At 37.6% G+C, this 14,491-nt stretch overlaps 1 pseudogene; it reads right to left on the minus strand.

Moving 5' to 3' along the window:
- Positions 1-7,198: 7,198 nt before the first annotated feature.
- LOC132027744 (small ribosomal subunit protein eS4, X isoform-like) lies at positions 7,199-7,971 on the minus strand (annotated as a pseudogene).
- Between the last annotated feature and the right edge of the window lie 6,520 nt (positions 7,972-14,491).

A 14,491-nucleotide genomic window follows, 5' to 3' on the forward strand; every position in this document is an offset into this window, starting at 1 on the left:
AATGTAGCCTCCTCAGTTGAAATTTTTGCCCAAGTGGATAGATTGGATAGTCTGGACCCTTTGGAGACTTTTACACATTCCAAAATGCCTCCAATGGGTGTAGAATGCCAAGAATGTGCACAAATTTGGTATTTAAAATTCTAGACTTGCGTTTGCTAATCCAATTAAGTCTAGCTTTGCCAGACACAGGGGCTGATCTCCACTTTGAATTATGTAGCTAAAACAGAAAGACTCAAAGAATGTCTGAAGAAAAACCCATTTTGAGGCCTGCAATGACTGTAAATAATTAAGGTCACTAACAACTCTTTGTAATTGATTGTTGCTACTACCTTCAATCCCCACCCCCTACCAAAAAGAAGATTACATAAAATGGACAAAGTAGGTCGGAAACTGCCAGTGTTCAAATATATTTTATTTTTAGAATTTTTTTTAAAGATTTTATTTATTTATTAGACAGAGAGATCACAAGTAGGCAGAGAGGTAGGGAGAGCAGAGGGAGAGGGGGAAGCAGGCTCCCTGCTGAGCAGAGAGCCAGATGCAGGGCTCCATCCCAGGACCCTGCATGACCTGAGCTGAGGGCAGAGGCTCAACCCACTGAGCCACCCAGTTTTTAGAATGTTTTTATGTTATATTCATACATTTACTCATACATTCCCATTCTTTTCAGAAATACCTACCTTATCTATTCTACTTAATTAAATCATCCACTTTTTTGTTCAAGTCCATTTCCAGTATTTCTTTTATACTTCTAATGAAGTCTTCAACTCTTTCATATGATAGTGTGTGTACCTTATCATCTCAACAAATGGTAAGCACCCTAAAAGAAGAAACCATATCATATACTTTTTTAATACCCTCTTGATGCCTAATACTATCACATTAGACCCTGACTAATGTTTTTGACATTTATGAATTCGGGGGTATAGCTCAGGGGTAGAGCATTTGACTGCATTTATGAATTCAATTTCTATCTAGCAATTTTTTATTAGCAGATGTTACTTTACAGTATTAGGGAATTTGCTTTATAGTAGACTGTATATGGAAATTGAAGCTCTTTAAACAAAGGCAGAAGGATAGGTTTGTTTCTTAAAATTCTGAAATCTGTATCTTCCTGTTAAACATGGCATATTGAACACATATTTAATCCTTGCAAAGTCCAGAAATCAATCAAAGAAGTTTCTAAGAGGTATAAACCCTACAAGAAAAAAGAGTGAAAAGAACAAAGAAAACAAGAGATTTAAAAATAGTTTTAGGGGCGCCTGGGTGGCTCAGTGGGTTAAGCCTCTGCCTTCGGCTCAGGTCATGATCTCAGGGTCCTGGGATCGAGTCCCGCATCGGGCTCTCTGCTCGGCAGGGAGCCTGCTTCCCTCTCTCTCTCTCTGCCTGCCTCTCCATCTACTTGTGATTTCTCTCTGTCAGATAAATAAATAAAATCTTTAAAAAAAAAAATAAAAAAAAATAGTTTTAGAAGATGGAACATAAATAATTGAGTACTCCCTAATTTAACAGAACAGATAAGTTAAAACTTAAGTGCCAACAGAAAACAATGTCAAATAAGAGCAGGATAATTTATACTGCAAAATCTAGAAATGGTCAGAAATTAGAAACGCAAGATATCTATGAAAACAGGGAATCTCCTAGATGAGGATTAGCTGAGCATATGAATAAAGTCTGTCTTTTCATGTTAATCAAACATCAGAATGTAATAACAGATCAGAAATCAAATATCAAAATTTTCAACAGCATAGAAAGCTAGGTAACAGATCAGTGTCTTTCTAAGGGAAAAAAAAAAAGAGAGAGAGAGAGAGATTTGTAAACCAGAGTTCAAAATCAAATTGTCGAAGGAATAAATATATTTTCAGATATGTAAGTCTAAAAAAAACTACCTTTGATGATATCTTTCATAGGAAGCTAATGGAAGATACAGTGTAATTCCCCCCCCCCCCCCCCCAAAAAAAAGGAAGGAAGAAGAGAAGAGAAAAGGAAAGAAAAGAAAAGACCCAAGAAATAGGGTCTATAGTATAAGAGAGAGCTAAAGGGCATTATTTCTGGGTTGGTAATGTAGTGAAGTGCTAGAAAGAGGAAAATGTCCAAGGGTAACAAGAGGCAACAGATCTAGAGAACACCCTGTCCAGATTAGAGCAAAACAACAGAGCGCTCTAGAAGGGATGGCTTTTCAAGAAAACAAATAATAATAATAATAAAAAAGAAAGTTTACCTGATGCATTTGACCTTATAGAAAAAAAAGGTAGGACTGATTTTAAAGTGCATTTGGAGAGTTTGAAAAGAATTAATGATATAGGTACACAAGCAACTACAAAAGAACCAAATTGGAATAATTAACAGAAAGAAAAGAAAGAAATGAAAGAAAGGAAGGAAGGATGGAAGAAAGAGAGAAAGGGAGAAGAGAAAAAAGAAAAGAAAGGAAGGAAGGGAGAGAAAGAAAAATTATATAAGCAAAGAAAATAATCATAGTATACAACATGGTTTAATAATATATTCATGGCCATAATAATACAAACACTGAATACTGACCCATCCAAAAATTGAAAAAACGATATAGGGAAAATGTGGAAGGGAATTGAGAACATATATGTAGCTCACAAGAGCCGTACATGATAGGATTGTATCATTATACTCTCTGGAAGAAATAAACAGGTAATATCTAAAACTGAAAAAAAATCCAGAATGACAGTATAAACATATTACTTAGGTGTGCTAAATATAGGTAAAAGAATTACAATTCATTACCACTGAAGAGCAGGAGTCAGCGGTAGGAAAGGGAAAGGAAAGGAACACCATTTCTTTTATAACGTGTACCAATATTTGTCTTTTAAACCATGTATGTGTATTACTTTGGAGACTAAAATTGTGTTGCAGAATAGTAAAATCAAAGAAAAGAAAAGCAGAACAAAATTAAGAAACAAGCTCATAAAATTTTGAAATCTCCAAATATTGAATATACTATGATTTAAACTTTAATATAATAATCCATAGGTTAAATGGGTTTCTTTAAAAGGAGAGAGATGTAAGGGGCACCTGGATGGCTCAGTCATTAAACGTCTGCCTTTGGCTCAAATCATGAACCCAAGGTCCTTGGATTGAGAAGCCTGCTCCCCCTGCCTCTGTTCCCTCTCTCACTGTGTCTCTGTCAAATAAATAAATAAAATCTTTTTTTTTTTTTAAAGGAAGATTTCCCTGTTTTTATAAAGAATTGCCTGATTGCTGGCATTTCTAGAGAGGGGATACCATGATAATCAATGTTCTGACTTAATACATAAACCAGATGACATTATGTCCAAAGCCTGCAGTCCAATGATTTTCTTACATGGAGTCAAGCCACAATCCTTAGAATGACCATCACCATTCTGGAAGAGTTGCACCTCAACTTCCCTGATCTCATTTCCACATCCTTCCCCTTGTTCATTCTACTCTATCCCTGTGGTCTTCCTTGTTTCTTGACCACACCAAATACATTCTGCTTCACCGCCTTTTCATTTGCTGTATCCTCAGCTTAGAATAATCTTCTCTCAGATATGTCTGTGGATCTCTCTTTGTATCGTTCAGCTCTCCTCTATGACAGAGGAATCCCCTGGCCATTGTATATAAAACAGGACTTCCCACCTCCTGTACATAGGTATCTCCCTTTAATACTGTTTATTTTTCTTCAAAACCCTTTATCACCACTTGAGCTGATAGGAATGCATTGATGATTAGAGTTGAACAAATACAAAAAAATCAGAGAACCCAGGGAAGCAAAGGAAACAAAGCTGAAGAGGTAACATGACAACAAATGTTTAAGGGAAATGACGAACTGGAAAATACAAATGCAGGAAAAATTCAGGGCTATCAATACAGACAGGGAAATTTATCTGTTTAGAAATGATGATTATAGTGAGAGAAGAAGACATCTGAGAAAGACTGTAAAGAGAGTAGAGTACATTACACCTTGAGAAATGTCACCTTGGGAAATTGGGGGCAGAAAGAAGAGCCAAGAAGGAAGAAAAGAATGACTGAATAAGTCTTTGAAGTACTCAAGGTTTAAGATCTTGAAAAAAAGAAACAAAAATGAATTATAGCAGAACTTTAACATTGTCTAAGACTTAATTTCTCGTTTCCATGATAACATATTACTCATCAACTCTAAAAACTGGGGATTTTAATGTCTATGTGATAGGATTGTTAGAATAATTAAGTACGTTACTATACTTACATATAAATGGCAAATCTATGTTGAGATCAGATTCTAGATACGTGGATAGACACAGTCATTAGACAAATGTTCTGGTTATCTACTGTTGTATAATAAACCATCTTAAATTCAGCAGGAAATCCAAATGTTTCATTGAGATTCTCTCTCATGAGCTTGCAGGTTGACTGGGCTCTGCTAGGCCATTTTGCTCAGGGTAACTTATGTGGTTATAGTCAATCAATGGCTGAGGACTGGAGTCATCTTACGTGTCTGGTAGTTAATGCTGGGCTTTGCCTGAGACTTCAGCTACAATACAGGTCAAAACACCTAGACATGAACACTCCATATAGCTGGAATTCCTCACAGCATGGGGCTGGGTCCCAAAGAAAGCATCCCAAGAGGAAGAGAAATAGATCACCTTACAGCATCTGGCCTTGGATATAATGTGGTATCATTCCTGCCATATTTTATTTGTTAAAAGCAAGTCATTAAGGCTAGCCCTTATTCATGGGATGAATTAGATTCTACTTCTTAATGGGAAGAGTAGCAAAGAATTTATGGATATGTTTAAAACTACCACAATAAGCGACTTTCTCTTAACCATAACCCTGCATGTTTAATGTAAATTCATGCCTCAACAGAATTACTAATTCTTCAAAGACCTTGGAGAATTCTTATGAATATCTGAATCTGTGAAGATTTAATCTATATATTCAAAGTTTTACTATATTTAAAAATACAATAGTAAGGAGTTGTTGAAGCTCCCTTTTGTTCTCCCCTTGGAGGTGACAGTTTGACCATGAGATGTGGAGACAGAAGCATGCCCAAGGACCAAAGAGATGACAGAGAGGCTGAAAGAGCAGCAGTGAGGCTGAGGCCTTGAGGATGTGGCTGCTATGGTTGGAAGACCGGTTACATACAGGTAAAACTGGGCATGTTAGTAAATATTTTGAGGCCATAGAAGGGATTTATAAATATAGAAAGGAAGAGTGTTTGAAAAATTTTTGGTCAATGTGTTAGGTGCTGGATGGAAATTGAGAGTACAGAAACTCATTTTTTAAAACAGACACATAAACATACATATACACATACATAGGTAGATTTGAAAAGCAGATATGTTTGCTTATATAAATACATATACAAATACTTTTCCTACCTCTTTCTGCTGAATGGTTGTGGCAACAATACCACCCGGTAACAATAAGCACATTAAACACCAAGATCTTCACTTCTAAACACCACCTTTTGTCAAAAGAAACCAAACCTTCTTAGAGAAACAGTTAAATTTCAAGGCTGGGTAAAGAAAGTATAAAGTGAGCCTGGGATAGATTGTTATGCCAGAAAAAAAGTCCCTAAAAGAAAAATGCAAGCATGTCAAGTGACTCAGATAACAGTTTAAAGTGGCTGATACAAACCAAATCTGAGACAATTTGAGCACCAAAATAATATATATAATATATAATATAATATAAATTGTATCTAATATAAATTATATCTAATATAATATAAATTATATATATATATATATATATATATATATATATATGAAATCCATTGAAAGAAACAGAAGAATCTATACAACCATACTGATATAAATGAGGAATAGAGAAGGAACATAATGGTTAATTTTATGTGTCAGCTTGACTGGGCCACAGGTTGCCTTGATATTTGGCTAACCATTATTCTGGGTATGTCTGTGAGGGCATTTCTGGATGAACTTTATATTTGAAGTGGTAGACTGAGGACAGCAGCTTGCTCTACCTAAAGTGGATGAGCTTTATTCAATCCACTGGAGGCCTGATTAGAAAAAGAAAAAGGACTTGGACTAGAACTTACACCATTAGCAATTAGATTCAAGCCAAAATTATACTATGAGCTCTCCTGAGTCTCCAAGCTTACCTAAAGAGGACTGCGACTTCTTAGCCTCTATAACAACATAAATCAATTCCTTATGATCTCTTTATGTGTGTGTGTATGTGTGTGTGTGTGTGTGTATCTTTCATCCTATTGGGTTGTTTTGCTGGAGAAACCAGACTAGAATAGAATTTTAAGGATTGTTTTTCTGGGTTGATGTTAGGCTTTTCAGAATTACATCTCTAACCTGATTAAATTTAGAGATACTAATGAATCTATTTCCAGAAGTAAAGATGGCACCGATATTCCAAGATACTACTGGACTCCTAATCAACCATTTATAAGAAGCATGGGGCTGAAAACTGTGCATGTGATACTTCAGAACATTTCTGGAAAACTGAGAAATATATTGAGATTTCTGATTGCTCCCAATTAGCTAGACAAAACAGTGAAAGGAAAGGTTGAACTCAGGGATTCAAATTCTCAGTTCAAGCATAAAAACCTTAAAGCTTTTTGGGGTGCCCTGAAATGAGATCCCTGTCTTCAATAGTTATAGGACTGAGATTGCTGAAAATCAAACACATAATCTCATCCTGCATCTGGCTCAATTACACTACAATTTGAACACCCACTTTCATGGGGTGTTGAATGTTAAGGTGGGGACACTGATGGGGAAATAATGGGATCTTGTAAGCTTGAATAAAGCTTGAATAAAGATGTGTGACGAAGCTCGGGACATTGAGCCCCTAAATTCTGATGAATCTTCTTTGGCAGTCAAAGAAGCTTCTTTACCGCCTTAAGCAGAAATAAGTGCCTTACTCCCAGTGGAAATAGACTTACCACAATCAGGAGAAATGGCCTCACCACCCCAGTAGTAGTGGTGAAGCCACTACTAGTCATGGCAGCAGCTTCTCCACCCACTCCACCCTCACCATGTTCTGAGGGGATTAACCTTGCCTGCATTGTCTGAGGACACTGTAATGGCCTCCTTTGATGTAGCTGCTATGCAAAACAATGTTGATTCTCCTCATGACCCACTACCACAAACCCTCTTTGTTCTTTGACCTACAACCAGACTCATTTTTTAAAAATTGTACTGTATGACCTTTAAATAAGTATAAAGACTTCTGATCACATTACCTAGGGATCATTTTACCCACTCCTCTGTTTGGCCACCAGTCCCTTGTCTCTCTCTTCAGCAATGGTAAGGCAGATACCCTTTCCACAGGGAAGAGAAATCCATGGTTTGTTGCCTTTGCCAATAATAAAAATCTGGGAGAGTTGGATGGCAAAGCTGTTGCCACTGGCATCTCTCAGGTGAACTATATCAAAAGAACCAGGGTGTATCTCTATTGGTGATCACACCAATTCTTCCCACGTTAACACCTCCAGTCACCCTATACAGATTACTAGTATCAAACTTGATGAAATCTTCCTAGTCTCCAAATCAATCTAAATGGTGTCATTCACTTTGATGAGGGGATCAGGATAGCCAGATGATGCGAGCATCATGAGTCACCAGGTGAGAGATTCCTTTTGTCCCCCCAAAGATCTTGCTCACACTGCACAACTTATGCTTAGCCTCCTCAGGTGTAATCCAATGAACAGCAAAACAACCGTTGGTGTCATAGATCAGACAGAAATTCTCCCCAGTCTTGTCAATGCTGATGACATGCATAAAACCAACAGGCTATGTTATATCAGTTTGGACCTTGAAATCAAACTTAATAGAATATTGCATAAAGATCTTTTTCATTTTATCTCTTGTTAGGCATGTTCTTTAGGAAAATGATGAGAGGCAGATAATCTCTCAGTTTATGGGGACCAGTAGCTGGATGAGGAGCAAAGGCATCAGTCAGTTTATCCAGTATCCAATGCTTTGGAACTGCTACATGCTTCAGAGGCTTCTTGGGATCATGAACCATGGTTGCACTAGGCAAAAAAAGGGGCTATAACTAGACTTATTGCAGCAGGGCCCTAAAGGTGAGGTATGAAGTATAACTCATAAAAAAGTATACTATATTCCAAAAGAACTACTTAAGTTTCCTAATTCATACAGACAGAAATCTGTGGAGTATGTGTGTAAAACAATATTGAGGGTGTGGGATGGTGGAAGGAACATAAATTTGGATCAGGCTAAAATCTCACCAAGCAGAGATTCTGCATTTAATGTTGCAGATGGGCGAGTTAGGAAGGACTCTCATGATTTATTTGTTTGGTTGGCTGAAACATGGACTAAAAGGTGGCTTATAGAAAACAAATTAGAAATGCCAGACCTGCCTTGGTTTAATGGAGAAGGATTCAAAGCCATGGAAAGATTGGAATGTTAGAGTACTTTTGTCATTTGAGACTTACTCTGGGAAGGTTTAAAAAAAAAAAAAGGCTTGCCTTTCACCATTACTGTGAGAAATAAACTGGTAAGGAGAATCTTGGCATCCTCGAAAAACTCTATGATAGTTCTTCTCTATAGGTTAGACCTTACCATGGGAACTTGTCACGGAATTGAGAAATCGAAATGCAATGAGAGTAACTGAGTTTCAGGGAGGCAGGGGCCAAGTAGCAGCACTTAATCACCAAAGGCAAGGTTGGCATGGTTATGGTAATGGTTGACAGAAACAAAGCAGCAATTGGAATATCTGACTTACATAAATCTATGGCATTGACTATTTGATTGTGGTGTTCCTAAAAGTGGAATCGATATTTAAAACAACAACAACAACAATGACTAAATTCTACTTGATTTGTATAAGCAGAAAAATTCTAGGTCAAGTGAACAAAAGTTTAACCTGAATGTAAAAACAGAGAGTCACAGCCCCTCAATTAATTCCCAGATTTGAGCCAGTTTACCGACTAATATCTGAATGAAGGGGGAGGCTTGACAAAAATTTGTACTGCTAATATTTCTCACATCCCTCTCCAAAGGCACCTACAGCTTTTTATCAGGATAACGCACTGGGGTAAAATAAATAATCACACCTTTTCTGGACTATTGGACACTGACTCTGAACTGACATGAATTCCAGGAGACATAAACATCATTGTAGACCACCAATCAGTGTAGGGGTTTATAGAGATCAAATGATCAATGGAATATTAACTCAAGTCTATCTCATAGTATGCTCTGTGGCTTCTCAAACCTATCCTGTGGTTAATTTCCCAGCCCCAGAATATGTAATTGGAATAGACACACTCAACCACTAGCAGGATGCCCACATTAAATCCCTGACCTGTGGAGTTAGGGCTATTATTGTGGGAAAGGCCAAGGAAAGTCTCTAGAACTGCTTCCACTTAGGAAAACAGTAAACTAAAAGCAATACCACATTCATGGAGGGATTGCAGAAATTAGTGCCAATATCAAGACCTTGAAAGATGCAGTGGTGGTGATTCCCACCACATCCTTATTCAATTCACCTATTTGGTCTGTGCAGAAAAAGAATGGATCTTGCACAATGGCTATAGATTACCATTAAGTTTAACCAGGTGGTGATTCCAGTTGCAGCTGTTGTATCTGATGTGGTTCATTGCTTGAACAAATTAATTTATCCCTTTTTACCTCATATTCAAATGCCCCCCCCCCCTTATAAGTCAACAAAGACCACTAGAAGAAGTTTGCTTTCACCTGGCAAGGCCAGCAATACATCTTCACTGTCCTACCTAAAGGATTTATCAACTCTCCAGCCCTGTATCATAATTCAGTTTACAGGGATCTTGATTGCCTCTCTCTTCCATAAGCACTGGTCTGTTACACCTTAGGCTGAATGGACCTAGTCATCAAGAGGTGGCAACTGCTTTAGATTTATTGGTAAGACATTTGTGTAACAGAGAATGGGACATAAATCCAACAAAAATTCAGGGATCTCTACCTCAGTGAAATTTCTAGGAGTCTAGTGGTATAGGATATGTCAAGAAACTCTTTCTAAATTAAAGGATAGGTTGTTGCAACTAGCTCCTCCTACAACCAAAAAAGAGGCAAAATACTTTGTGTGCCTCTGGATTTTGGAGGCAACATATTCCTCATTTGGGTGTTTTACTTCAGCCCATTTACTGAGTGACCCAAAAAGCTGCATTGTGATTGAGGCCCAGAACAAGAGAAGATTCTAAAACAGGTCAGGCTGAAGTACCAGCTACTCTGCGCTGGAGCCCTATGATCCTGCAAATCCAATGCTTAAAGTGTTGGTGGCAGACAAAGACGCTGTTTGGAGCCTTTGACAGGTCCCAGTAGATGAAATGCAGTATAGGACCTAAGAATTTGGGAAAAAAGTTCTGCCATTCTCCACAGATAACCACTCTCTTTTTGAGAAACAGCTCTTGCCTATTAGTAGGCCTTAGTTGAGACTAAATGCCTAGAGATCTTAGTTCCAAAGGGACAGATGCTTCTAATAGGGGACACAGCAATGATTCCATTGAATGGGAAGTTAAGACTGTCATCTAGCCCCTTTGGGCTTTCTCATTTTGAATCGACAGGAAAAGAATAGGCCGTTACTATCCTATTTGGGGTGACTGATCCTGATTACCAAAGAAAAAATGGACTCTTAGTCCACAACAGAGGTAAGGAAGAGTATACCTGGAGCATGCAAGACCATTTAGGGCATTTCTTAGTACAACCATTACCTATGAATAAAGTCAATGGAAAACTAGAACAACCTAATCCAGGCAGGACTGACTAATGACCCAGACTCTTCAGAAATGAAGGTATGAGTCACTCTACCAGATAGGAAATCATAACCAGTTAAGGCTCTTGCTGATGAAAAAAGTAGTAGACTGGGTAATGGAAGAAGTTAATTTTAAATATCAACCATGACCATGTGAACAGTTATAGAAATGAGGACTGTAATTGACCTGAGTTTTTTCTTTTTATTTTGTTATGAATATATTTGTATATAAAATCTTTCTTTTCTTCCCTCTCTCTTGCCCTTATAAGATTTATTTTTATATCATAACAATTAAGTATTATTAACTTTGTATAGTAATACTTTGTTAAGGATTTTTAAAAAGATTTTATTTGTTTATTTGTGAGGGAGAAAGAGAGAGTGTGAGCACAAGCAGAGGGAGCGGCAGGCAGAGAGATAAGTAGGTTCCCCGCTGAGCAAGGAGCCCTGGGACTCAATCCCAGGACCCCGGGATCATGACCTGAGCCAAAGGCAGAAGCTCAACTGACTGAGCCACCCACAGGGTCCCTTTGTTAAGCATTGTATTTAAATTACTAGTTATCAAGGAGATGAGTAAACATCACTCAAAGATTCTACCTCTTCTTCAGAGAAAGGGGTCAGTATGGTTTTGATTGTATGCAGGATGGGTGTACTATGTTAGGTGGGATTTTACCTTATTATTGCCTTTATTTGGAGATTTGGTAAGGTTTAAGGAGATGTACATGAGTTCCGCTGAGGTGACAAGGGTTGGGACTTCTGATGGTTAATTTTATGTGTCAATTTGACTTGGCCACAGTGTGCCCAGATATTAAACATTACTCCGGGTGTGTCTGTGAGGGTGTTTCTGGACGAGATGAACATTTGTATCAGCAGAATGAATAAAACAGACTGCCCTTCCTAAAGTGGATTAGCTTTATTCAATTGGTTGGAGGCCTGACTAGAAAAAAAAGGCAGAAAAGGGAGGATTCACTTTCTCTGCCTGTCTTTGATTGAGGTAGCCTGTCTTTGAGGTAGGACAATTGGCCTTCTCTGCTTTTGGATTCAGACTTAGACTGGAACTTACACTATTGGCTTTTCTGGTTATCTAGACTTTGAACTCAGACTGGACCTTATACCATTAGCTCTCCTGGTTCCCAGGCCAACAGGAACTATATATACCATTCGCTCCTCTGGGTATCCAGATTGCTAGCTACAGATTAGCAGATTTCTCAGCCTTCATAGCCACATGAGTCAATTCCTTGTAACAAGACTTTTTACATGTATTTATTCTTGTCTTAATCTGTTATCTGCTATAACAGAAACCATACACTGGGTTGCTTAAATAACAAATGTTCTGGAGGATAGGAGTCTAAAATAAGGATGCCAGTATGGTTGCGTTCATGGTTAGGGTTCTTTTCCTGGTAAAGTCCTCACCTGCCCTTCCTTGGTGTGTGCACAGAGAGGGAGAGAGAGAGAATGGTAGAATGTTAATATTTGGAGAACTTGTATGAGAGAATATGGAAGGGTTTTTTTGGTTGTTGTTGTATTATTGTAATTTTTCTCCCAGTTTGAAATTATTTCAAAGTAAGTAATACAAAAAGAGGTTCTTAGAAATGTGTATCTTCTACCAAAGTTTCTTAATCTACCACCAAATTAATCTCCATCTTCATTTATCTTTATAACTTTCTCCTTATTCTACCACTAAATCATCCAAGCTTTCCCTCAGAATTTCCATTTATCTCTTTCAAGAAAATCCTGAGATTCATTAAACCAGGCACAATAAAAAGGATGCACCCTGATTCTTGGCGAATTGTCTTTATGCATATCTTCTCTTTGTCCCCTTCTTAACTTTGAGAGTAGTGCCTGAAGCTGAGCAGAGACTGTATACATCTGTATCCAATTTCTCATTTTCAACAACTACATAGGCCAGATTCAGTATACGCATTTGACTCAGGGAACTCCCAAATATTAGGGGTTGAAGTATGACCAAGTATATTTATAATCACACTGAGAAAAAAAAATCATTCCCGTATAAGAATATGTCACTGGATCAAGGAACCTAGCTTCAAAAAGCAAGAAGCTAAAATATGGAAAAATATCACATTCTTCTAAGATGCCCCTAGGTCTGAAACTGGTGATGTCCGGTGGCATTTGCCATGACCACAAAAAATGTTCCTTCCTTCCAGAAATGCACATTCATGTGATCCTTATGAAACTGCAACTCTCCAATCCAAATCAGAACCCAGACCGTGGGCTTAGGAGACTGTTTTGATAACAACCAAAAAATTCAGAATGTTTTACAGACACCATACTGGGAAGGATCCAGTAAAGGAAATAATTTTACTCAACAGAAGATCCCCCAGGAGGACCCATATTATGATTTAGTCAATACCAATCAAAAAGGTGGGTGGTAACAAGTAAGATTCTTTACGCAGGAGCCAATTGTGCACAGAGGTAAAGAAAACAGTTAAAACAGATTAGAAGCTAGACAAATTCACAATTAGATTTTGTCACAGGATCATATTCTACATAAGGCTACACCAAATATTTTTAATTCCTAGTACATAAAAAAAAAAAAAAGAAAGAAAGTAAAAGAAGAAAGAGACATTGGCATAGAATATAAAGAATTCTTTTTCTAAGCAAATGGTGCACATTTTCTTCATATTTTCTCCAACATTTTTACAATTGGGAAAACACCGTAGCAGGCTACAAATATTTATGTATAGTCTAACTTCTTCAAGTGTTTTTTCTATTACCAGGCCTGATGCTTCTTAGCACATGATGAATTGGTGGTGATTGTTTGATGAGTCTTTTCCAAAACAAAGTACCAAACCTCCCTGGTGGTTTAGAGTCAAATATGCGTGTGTTTCCACCATCCTTATCACATATTGTCACAAGAAAGAATGAAATTTTTAAGAAAATAAAAAAAAGGAAAGTGTTGTAGCTACATTTTAGCTTATTAGTTGGTAAAAATGGGACCATATAGCATTTGGCTTTTCAGGTCTTCTAGGTAGTTATGTTTCATTCATTAAAGCATCGGATTTGTTATCTCTGTAGGCCATAGGGAGAAGACTGTATAAGAATTTCAGCATCTTCTATAAACCAGTTACAACATCAGATGGAAAAACACTTACATGCCAAACTTGTTTCACCCCAAAGCATTCATTAAAATGGCAGCATCCCATTTTTTGTGCATAGTGCAATTCTGAGTCATTATAGCCAACGTGTTGGGTAAGCCTAAAGAAAGGGTATGAGGGGGAGAAACAGGGAATAAAAGAAAGTTGAATATGTATTTAAGTCATTACTGATGAATTCAACGACTGATGGAAGTTTCTAGTTTTTACTGGCCTTATGTCAACCTATGTTGCACATGCTTATCATTCTCAGTGACAGTGGGAGTATCTTCCACTCCTGCTGAAGGAAATCTGGATCACCAGGAAGAGTACTATAATAGTAATTATGATGCTGGCATAGATGTAAGATAGACAGATTATACAACCTGGCAAAAACTATAATACCAGGCAGTAAAACAGGAACACATTGCTAGCTCCCTGCAGCTTTCCAGAAAGACTAGGCACTTGTGGAAAAGTTATGTTTACTTGGAGAAGCTTGTTTTTCTATGACAGGAGAAAAAATCATAAAAGTTTAATTTGAGAATCTTGATTGGCTAGCCTAACCTAGGATTACTCCCCACTACCATACCAGCCATTCATGATGAGCCACCTTAATAATAATCATAAACTTTACACACTTACATACATTATTCAGGGGAACCTGGGATCCACATGTAAAAAGGGACCTGTATTGAGAAAACTCC

This window comes from Mustela nigripes, chromosome 12 (genome assembly GCF_022355385.1).
Source record: "Mustela nigripes isolate SB6536 chromosome 12, MUSNIG.SB6536, whole genome shotgun sequence".
Taxonomy (NCBI): domain Eukaryota; kingdom Metazoa; phylum Chordata; class Mammalia; order Carnivora; family Mustelidae; genus Mustela; species Mustela nigripes.